This window comes from Microtus ochrogaster, chromosome 19 (assembly GCF_000317375.1).
Source record: "Microtus ochrogaster isolate Prairie Vole_2 chromosome 19, MicOch1.0, whole genome shotgun sequence".
In the NCBI taxonomy this organism is placed as follows: Eukaryota; Metazoa; Chordata; class Mammalia; order Rodentia; family Cricetidae; genus Microtus; species Microtus ochrogaster.
In genome coordinates, this window is record NC_022021.1 from 9,025,802 (window position 1) to 9,036,819 (window position 11,018).

Below are 11,018 nucleotides of genomic sequence, written 5' to 3' on the forward strand. Positions count from 1 at the left end.
TTCCCTGAGTTTCCTCAGATGGCATTTAAACCTCTCTGAACACTCCATAGTCTGGACACAGGGTGCACAATTCCCTGAGTTTCCTCAGATGGCATATAAACCTCTCTGAAATTCAGTCTCCCCGTCTTAAAATCAGAAATATATTACTGCATAAGCTGCTGTCAGGATTAAACAAGAAGCCAAATACAAATACTGTTGACTCCGTTTACTGAGGCTCCTGGAATAGTCATATTCTTAAAGACAGAAAGATAGACAGTGGTTGCCAGATGCTGAGAGGAAAGGCGAGCGTGAAGCTATTATTTCACGGTCACAAAGTTTCAGCTTGGGATGATGAAAAAGTTCTGAAAATGAGGCAGGGGTTGCACAACATGAAGATGATTAATGACACCAAGCGGCATACCAAAACTACTTAAAATGTTAGATTTTATGTTATACATATTTTACTACAGTAAAGGAGAATATCGATCATTTATATTGGAAGAGTTTCTCTTCCTTTTTTAGAGAGGGTATGTGTTATATTTTGATCATGAAATGTGTCTGCAGGCTTGTGTGTTGAACACTTGGTCAGCAGCTGGTGGCACTGTTTGAGTTACTTTTGAAACCTTAGGAAGTGGAGCCTACTGAAGAAGGAGGTAGTTTGAGTGCACCTTAAAACGTGATACCTAATACCCAAGCCCTCCCCACCCTCCTTGCTTTCCAACCCAAGGTAAGAACCTTCTCCACCTGAGTCTGAGCCTAACTGCAAAGGGTCAAGTAACCCTGGCCTGAGTCCCCCCAAACAATGAATAAAGTTAATCTTCATTCCCCTTAAAAAGCTAACACGGTACGAAGAGGGGAGAGGAGAACTTCTCCTTCCCTACCCCTATTTTAACTCTCCAGAAAACAGACAAATGAATAGGTAAGAGTTCACTGATAAAAACTGCCTTGCCTTCATAAATTAGAAATCTAAAACTTAGCAGATATAGTACACACACCTATGATTCCTAACTTTGAGATGCTAACACAGAAAAAACACTGGATTCAAGTCTAGCCTGAGTCATATGGCAATGCCCTATCTCAAAAAACAAAAACATACAAGGTCAAAGCTACCCTGAATCCTGCATCCAACATTCCATTTATGTAAGAACAGCATTAAAAACTTCAAATAAAAATCAGATTTGTGGGTTTCCGTAGATACTCCACAAATATCACAGGTTGTTTACCAAGGCTATTGGTTACCCTCTACAATCTGACAGTAAGACCCTGGTGCTCGACACACCCGACTTTTATCCCAGAGAATGAAGAAGTTGAGCTAGTGCCCACTAGAGTGTCACCCTCCTGCCTAGCATCGTAGTGCCACCAGCTGAGCAATGTGATCGTCAGTATTATTCAGCTACAACCCCACAACCACAACACAGCCCTGCCTGTAGGATATACTGACGCAACAGTGGCACAAAAGCTATAAAGTAACGCAGCACCTTCTGATTGGGCTTAAGACCCATTCCATGAGATGGACCCTACATCTGACCTGCTAAAGTGATCAAAAACTGAGACAATATAGGTCATAGGCTTGGGGAAACACCTGACACTATTACTCTCCTAAAGGTATAGCAATAAAGGTAACTCCTAATGAAATATTGCTATACCCAGGCATCAGTGCATCAGAGAAACTTCTTGGAGTGGATGGTAATTAATATTGAGCCCCACAATTTGACAATGTGCACAAAGAAAGAATCTTTGGAGTCGTCAGCTCTCAGTGGGCTGTCTTTATCAAACTCCTCTCCCCAGACTCAGGGATCTATCCAGAAGAGGAGGCAGAGGTGGTAGGTGATACCAAAGAAACCGCATCTTCCAGATACAACAGCACTAATACACATAACTCACAGAGACTGTGGCAGCATGCACAGGACCTGCACAGGTTCAAACCAGACAGAATCCCAGTGTGGAGAAGAGAAAGCACACACAAAGTCCCACCACTAACCAAGAAGCTATTTGGAGTTGATACCCACTAGCAAAGAAAAATCACTTCTCCAAGAGCATATAACTGGGTATATTTGAATCAAGCTGCAGGGGAAGCCCCATATCCAGGAATAGTTGTCCTATATAAAATAGACTATTTTGTTTTGTATGTGTATACTTTTTGTTTGGTTTTGGTTTTTTTTTGTCTTACTTTTTTTGGTTTGTTTGTTTAGGGTTTCAAGGTTTTGTTGCTTATGCTTTCTGAGAGTAAAAGTGAAGTTGGGTGGATAGGGAGGTGGGGAGGATCTGGAGAAGTTAAGGGATGAAAAGAGCATGATCAAAATATATATGTAAAAATTATTTTTAAGTAAAATTAAATCAGATTTGCTCATTTAATTCATGACATGGTCCTTTGGGTATTATGTCACTGTATAAAATCATGTTTAGCATACTTAAACAATATGTATTTTTCTTTTAATCAAAGTACTTGTAACTCACATCTTAAATAAACTCATAACTAACATCTAATCTATGATACTCTAATGAATCAAACTGATAGCTGAACCTTCATTCATCTCCCAATCAAAGGGCCAGGTAACTTCTAGTGAAAGGAAGTGAACATTCAAATTATGGCTCAGATTGTGCATGCTAGCTAAAAAATAAAAATATATCTTTTTAAATGTGGCTTAGCTCTGCCAAACATTACTTGTATTATCCTAGGTAAACTAAATTTTATTTATAAACCTTGACAATCAATGGAGATTTTTTTAAAGAATATTAGAATACTTGAAAAATATGAAACACAACTTTACTTATATTAAATATTTATTGCATAGGTTGTCAAACTTTCTATGAAAATATTTACACATATTCATTTTATATATAGGTAATATTCCCAGCTCTAAAATTCAGAAAAAGACTACTTTAAACCAACATGTTTTTAATCTTTAGAAATTATATAATTCTAGTATCAAACACTGAAAGTATTGGGGAGAATATGCGCTAGATATAATGGCACATTAGTGGTATATATGAAATTGACTGCATCTTTATTAGGTCACAAATATAATAAACCCAAGCACTATACTAAGCAAGCAGTGGGAATGCATTAATGAACAAGTCATCTTGTCCTCGTGTCCAATATAACTGAGAAATGAGACTGCAAACCAAACAGAAGACATATAATTAATTTTGAAGCAAAAATGGTCAATGAGGGTTATTAGAAAATCATCCAAACTTATCTGGAAGGTTAGAAGTAAGTGTTCCAACTATACCATCTGTTGTTAATCCAACAGCTCTAAGAGTTCATTAACCTATGTCTTTTTGTGTGATGGTATATGTGTACATGTTGGTGGGGTGTGTGTGCTGTGTGTGCTATGTGTGTATGTATAGATGTAAATGTGGCAGCTGGAGAACGAACTCAGTGCCATTCCTCAGGGGGCGCTGTCTACCTTGTTTTGAGGCATGGTTATTGACTGTAGGCTAGGCGGGTTGGCCAGAGAGATCAAAGATCTGAGTGTCTCTGCCTCCCAGCAGGGGGCTATAAGCACATCACCAAAGCCTACTCTTTTCCATGAGTACTGGGGACATGACTTGGGGCCCCACATTACACGATAAGGACTTCAGACTGAGCTCTTCCTCTCAGCAGCATCATTATAAAAGCTTTACTGTTTTCCTAGGAACAACTCTACCCCCAGGGCTTAGAGATCCTCACCCTACCACCTAGGAAGGCTGCATACCAACTGGATTCACACCCTAGCTCCTCAGCAATAATAGAAAATCAGATAAGTGCACTTTTTACCCCTACCTTCCCTCCTGTTTTACACGTCGCTGAACAATTATCCAGAGATATTTCCTTAATGATAGTTCAGACCTGCCTGAAAACCCCCTGCCCTCACTGTTCCTTTTAGTATTAATTACTCAGGTCTCTGTCTAAATGTCTTCTTCTCCAAGAAGCTTCCTCTGTGGCTGCCTAATCTAATACAGCTTTCCGGTCATTCTCTATTACCACCCCATATTTTATTACTTTTATGGCCAATATAACTGTCCAAAAATTGCCTAGTACATTTGTTTATTTACTTATTAGTACACATTACTGCAACAAACGTCACGCGTCCATGAGAGCAAGCCTCATTTTATCCTCGCCATCAGCCTGAGTCCTCCCTGCTGTCTAGGCCATCAGGGAGAAAGCAGGGATGTTTCTAACTCAGAGTGAATAATGACTGGTTTTAAGCCAGTTACGGCAAGACTATTATCTTTGTCAGCAACTGGTTTCTGGTAAGGCACTACAGAGCCTCCCAATTCACGAAGGTGTTTCCTTCATTCTCGATGAAACATACAGGAAAAATCTTACCTTCTCCCGTCTTTCACTTTTTATAAGAAGTAATGCTGGGCACCTATGACAAACCTGTTACAACCATGACAGAAACACTAGAGGGAAGGCAGAGAAGCTGATCCTCAACTGTTGTGTTCTTGATTTACTCAACCAACTCTGAAGGACCTGTGCTTCAGATGCTGTGGGAGAGGGGGCTAATTTTTAAGCCAGATTAATTAAGCCATGTTCTATGCCATTTTGATACTTAGAGACAAAGACATTGTAAACTGTTAAATTTCTTTTGTTTCATTAAGAGGTACCACAAAGCCTATGGGATTTTCAGAAGGGTAAATGAAGTAATATAAGGGCCAAATGCGAGCAAAATACTCAAATAAGAGGACTGCAGTTTTTGTTACTATTAAGCAGCAGCTTCCTAAGACAAAACTGCAAATGGTCTGTATTACGGTTTTGCAGAAAACACTTTAATTTTTATGTAAGATAACGTGCTACACAGTAATTCATTTATTTAGACTTGGGCGATCCATAAAGTAGCTTTTTGGTTTTTTAATCTCAGATTTGAAGTAGATAAAGTAGATAACAGGCAGGAATCAGGTCACTTACAAAGCGGCCTTGAGCTTCAGAGGCCACCCTTTCTGGGCGCCAACTCTTGAACTTAAATGGACAAGTTTCATATGCTAGTCTTCCCTTTCTTCACAAATATTTCATTTGTACTTTAATGTGACTTGATTTTTACAATGAATTAAAAATAAAATGTAATAGTAATTAAAACTATACTCTTAAATAACCATTGGTATAAAAACATTTAAAATTAGGAAAGTAGTGCCATGTTCCAATTTCTACAGTTTAGACAATGCTGAATTCTTTCTTTCTTTTTTTTTTTTTTTTTTTTTTGGTTTTTCGAGACAGGGTTTCTTTGTGGTTTTGGAGCCTGTCCTGGAACTAGCTCTTGTAGACCAGGCTGTGAATTCTTTCTTATAGCATGCCTATAAAATAAAAATGATAGACTACCAAAATAATCCCTTGTCCGGATCATTGGTTCAAGCTCATTGTAACTCAATTGATGTAAAACGTCATAATGGCTCCTCACTGGACGGTGGACTCCTGAATGAAATACAATCATCAAAGTTCTTACGGTAAAATACGAATTCTATCATTACCAGAAAATGATACCAACTCATGTCTGTTTTTAAAAGGTGAAGGAAGGGCTAGGAAGATGAAATACAGATGACAAAGGAGCAGACAGGTGACGAACAGGTGATGTCCCGGCACTCCATCAGGACTGCCTCGACCCGTTCAGAAAAATGTCTGCTCTTGTGCCTATCTGAAAATATGAATACCTCCACTACTGAGAATCCTCTAGCCATACTGAGAATCCTCTAGCCATTAACTTACTCTGACCAAAATACTACTCATCCATCATGGCCAACACCAAATCTAAAACCTTCCTGGAAAAACTCTCTTCTTGCTTTTGTGACCCACGGTGCTGGCTTTGCAGGGCCCTCACACAACTCCTCAGACTGACAGCTGGGGAAGACAGAAGAGCTGCTAAGGGACCATGAAGGCCGCCATCTTTACCCTGCCTACCTTTTAGTGTATATGCCAGTTCACGTGCAGCAGTCAAGAGGCTCTCCATCATGCAATTAAGTAACATGTTTTATACAAATAGCCATTATGCATACAAAAATACAAACAAAATCTGATAAGCACTCTTAAAATGTGAGTATTTTCCATTAATTTTATCGGAAAATTATCTTCCAAAATTAACAAATACATATAATTCCATTAATCAAAAGTTTTAAGTCGATTTAAAAAAAAATATGGCGTTGATAAATTTAAATGCTTGGCATATGTTTACCAAGGGTTAACCGCCAGTAAACAATGTCACCAGCACACAAATACTTAATGCCTTTCTCACAATGGTATCAAAGCAACATGTCACAGTAGTAGAGAACATCCCAATGTATGCCAAAACACAATTATAACTATGCATGCCTTCAAACTGCATTGCCTCAAAACAGTTTTACAGCTCTCAAGTTGGTCCTGATCCTCTGTTCCAACACTGATACATGGTTATGATCTCCATGCTTCTAAAAAGGAAGACTCTCAATTCAAATTACACTTGGAACTGTAAACTACAGGGGTATACTAGAAACCAGCCTATGCCTGGGCATTCAGTCCCTGTTCCAGAACGTGGTCTACTTTTAAACAACTCAAGTCTGTCTTCCAGTAGCAATCAGAGATGTAAGCCACGTTTGGTGCACCACGATAGACTAAAATTTAATGATCTTTCTCTTCATCCTGAATTGGTTTTATGGGCAAAGTGGCTTTGCAAGTATGAAAATAATCTTTTTACATTTTTAAATAGCTCCCAAAGTATACAGTATTTATAATACCATCCCTAAGAATAATAAATCTCTGCATAAAATACTAAAATTTGTCAGACATGGTGGAGCACGTCTTTAATCCCATCACTTGGGATGTAGAGGCAATGGAATCTCTAAGTTTGACCTCAGCCTGATCTACCCAGCAAGTTCCAGGCCAGCCAAAGTTAATAGGAGATCTTGTAACTGACTTTCAACTTCTTTTTTAAGGGTCATTCCTTTCAAAATCAGGGTAGCAGGGGGAGGGGGATTTTTATTCTTTTCCTAAAATAAAAGCCATCAATCAAAAGAAAAACTTCTCCAAGCTAAGATGACATTTCAAATCCAAATTGGTGGATATTTTAGAGGAAACATCCTGGAAATTGAGAAGAGAGGTGGTATCTCTTGTTCCCATGAAGACCTCTCATTGGCCCCAGAAACCCTGTGGGCTGGGATGTCACCAGTGGAGGGCGTGTGCTTTGCCTATACAAGGCCTAAATTCGACTCCCGGTCTCCCTCCCCAAAACACATAAACTAAAAATCTTTAGTTTCTAAAGAGATCTGTATTAGTTCACCTACCTAATTTTCTTCAGGAAAAAAAAAAGAAGACGACAACTTGCAATTTTTGTTTGGTGGGAATGCTTTAATGATGAAAGAGAGAACAAGGTGACAGGCAGCAGGTACTAGGCCTAAAACTCAAACTCAGTAGCACGTAAATAGTTTTCAGGTTGTAGCCACTTAAAAGGAGGCACATAGGAAGTGGTGTTCAGAACTGTCAACTATAAAAGCGAGTCTCTAAACAAAGTTATTTTAAGTGTCCCATGTTATAATTTAATTTCTAAGTCTAATGACTACTTTGCAAATGCACTGTTTACTATGGCCTCCCATGCTCATCTTCAATCCCTTGTAAGTTCTTCTTGCAGTGTGCTAACACGATGGTGACAAAGTAGGAGCTGAGGATGTAGCTCAGTTGGCAGATTGCCTGCCTAGCCCTGGTTCAGTCCCACAGAAAAATAGGTGTGGTAGGACACACCTATAATTCCAGTGGTAGCGGAGGCAGGAGGGTGAAAAGTTCAAGGTCAACCTGAACTTCTAGGGATTTTGAAGGTAAGGAATTTGAGGCTAGTCTGGGCTATGTGAGCCCCAACCTCAAAAAGCAACAACAACAAAAAAACTTGTATCAGTATTCATAGGCTCATCACTAGTTCCTTGGTAGTGTGGTTTAAAGTTAAACACATCTCATATAGAAACTGCTCACAACTGTTGTATGTAATTTAAAATTGTTAATGATCAAACAAAATTTCTAGAAAGAAAATCTGAAGGAAAAGGATTCTTCTTTACTTAGGTCTCCAACTTCTATCCCTAAATTTCCTGTGTCTTCTCCCAGACCACATGCACATATGCAACCTGACAATGTGGAAGCTGTAGGAACAAGGATGCAGCAATGGTTAAGAGTGCGTTGCTGACCAAATCTCCATTCTGTCCTAGCTGATTATGTAACTCTGTTTCCTAAATCGGAGACAGCCTCCCAGACAGTGAAGGTAACCTGGTCATTGAATGTGTGTCTTTCAGTTTCAATAACTAGTGCCAAAATTGGAGGAATCTTTGTTCCAAATACAGCTTTCCGATTTTTTTAATAACCTTACCCCTGGGTAGTTACTTAATCAGATAGGGATTCTGTCTTGTTTTGTCAGCGGAGGAGGGAAAAACAACCTATACATCAGAATTACTGGCAGAACGAGAAGAAATGCGAACGAAGAGAAAATAAACATGAAACTCTTAACACAGTGATGGCACACACAATGGCAAAAAGCAACAGTTATTACTGTATTCTTGTTTGGGGATATTCTTGAAATAAAACTAGGCTAATAGAATATGGAAGTCAACCTTGTGTGTCCTTACGTGAAACTCTTCCCACTGGAAGGATTCCTGTGAGTCTGACAGGAAGTTGGTACTCCAGTATTCCATGGCAGGATTCTTAACGTCAAAGACAGCTTAGAGAAGAAATTAAAAACTACTGTCCCTTACTCAAAAGAAACGTACATTACAGGGAAAGTTAAATATAAATAACTAATTACATAATTATTTAATTATCATTTTGGTCAGTGCTATAAGGAAAGTACTAAAGCCACTGGCAATAATCTAACAGGGTCAGAATTAAAATTTCTATGTAAACATCCCACCTTCCTCCAGGGCAGCTCAATCAATTAAATCTATTGCAAACCTTTGAGTAGGCTTGACCCGTTTGTTTGGTAAAACAACAAAATACACAATTAATCTGACTGTAGCCAATTTTCTGATCAAAACTAAAAAACAAAATTTTAGAAACTGTGCAAGCCACAAATTATTTTCAAGTACTTCATATAGTGGCTTGTTACTGCAAGAGAAAGCAAAGACTTGATACAGGTAAATGCTTATCAGCTCTCCACTATGAAGCTGTGTGAGAAAACATAGCTCTTAATTATAAAGCTAGTATGTTTACTTCATGTTTGCCATTATTCACAACTCATTTTCAGGATAGTTTTATAAAAACTGCACTCATTCTTATTACTGAAATACAAATTATTTGTGATTTTTAAGACTGGAACGGTCTTAAGTTGCTTACTAGAAAATTATTTATCCCTCAATTACCTCTTAAAATCTACCACTTTTAAAAATTAAAAACAAAAGTATACTGCCATTCCTTTAAAGACAGCTTCAAGTTTCCTATCTTCTGAAATCAGTAAACACAGAGACAATAGTGATTAGATCAACTCTCCCATTAAAATATTTATTCTGTAAGAATGGTATATTCTTCAGTGTTTGTCTTATATCTGCTAAAAATTGACGCAGAAAAACGATGAACCCAGAACAGCCACTGTCAATTCTCCAAAGGGGGCCTTTTCAGCTAACTAGTACATAAGCAAAGACAGTTAAGAATTCCTATTGCCAATTGTAATAAATGGAAGAAATATATTTAAATCAAACAGCACCATCTAGCAGAGCCCTTATTACTTTGCTCCTAAGTAATGTTGATGTTACTTGTTGGGTTTGACGATCTAAGAGCAAGAGTGGCAATAGCTTGTTTTTCTGACAGAATCACAGAATTGACACCGGGAAAGACTGAACATACCCAGTCTAACTTCCTCGTTGTCTCAGCACTAAACAATTTTATTCTTGTTTTTTTTTTTTTTTAATTCATGAGACTATAGAATCGACTCAGCTGATTATCAGCCATTCCTGGGCATCCAGCTAAAACCCAAATTATTTTAATACCAAATTTAATAGCAACCCCCAATAAGATTATGTTTTCAATACATCACAATTCCTCCACTCCCCATAATGTGAAATCCAGGTACTTTACAATCAAAGCATCCTCCTTCAGATGTTTGTATCAGATATAGTACAGCCACAGAAATGATTAATAAGCACAAACTAGTATTTTAGAACTCCAAGTCCAGTAAACTGGCAATAATTCTACGTATTTTATATATTCCTTGTCACAGCAAGATCTTAAAAATAGCAGGGGTGGAGGGAGCAATAGCATCTCTCCATTAATTTTTTTTTGTTGTGTTTTGTTTTCCTACATCAAGGCCTGCCACCTCTAAATCCTATGGGAATTATGTGTGTTGCTGCCAACACGAAGATTAGAAAATGTTCCCATCCCTAGGGCACAACAAACTTTCAAGGGTAAGACTAACTGCCTAAAGCAAGGAGGGAAACTCGGTAGCCTACACATTAGATTTTTATTTGTGAAGCTATTTTTGTATGCCAGGGACCCAAAGTACCTCCGAGAAGGACTCTAGCTTTCCTCCAGCCTGAAGCCCCTCAATAAGACTGTGTGTTCAATGACAAGGATAAGCCTGACCCTGAGAGCAGACCCACTTAGAGGGAATCAGTCTGAACATCTGCACATAGGAAAAGGGGGGAGGGCTCTTCCTCAGTGTCACAGTCACTATTCGCTCTCATTTTAGTAACAACCAAATCGCCGTTACAAGTACACAAGAATAGCAGCCAACAAGCCTGCTTCGCAGCGTGCCGCGACCGTGGCACCCGGGCTCTCCCGCGTCCTCCCGGCTCCCACCGAAGTTCCCACCTGTATCTCCCACGACCCAGCCAAGCGGCTCGCGCCCAGCATCTCTGCCGCAGCCCCCTTTCCTCCCCGCGCCGCGTCCACGCCGCGGACAGCCCTCCTCGCGGCGCCGCCACGGCCCACGGGACCTGCCCTCCGCGCCCGCGGCCACCGCCCCCGGGGACACAGCAAGTCTCAAAAAAGTTCTGGGGCCGCCGCCGAGCCGGTGTGCCGCGAGAGGCAGGAGCGCCAAGCTCCCGCGGCCGACCCAGCGCGGGCCGGCACACTTTCTCCCTCCGGGAACTCGGCGCCCCCACTCGCAAACTTCCCTCGC

General features: G+C 39.7%; 1 protein-coding gene across 4 annotated transcripts in view; it reads right to left on the reverse strand.

Moving 5' to 3' along the window:
* Ssbp2 (single stranded DNA binding protein 2) overlaps nt 1–11,018 on the reverse strand; it is a 257,999-nt gene that overhangs the window by 246,225 nt on the left and 756 nt on the right. The window lies entirely within an intron of this gene.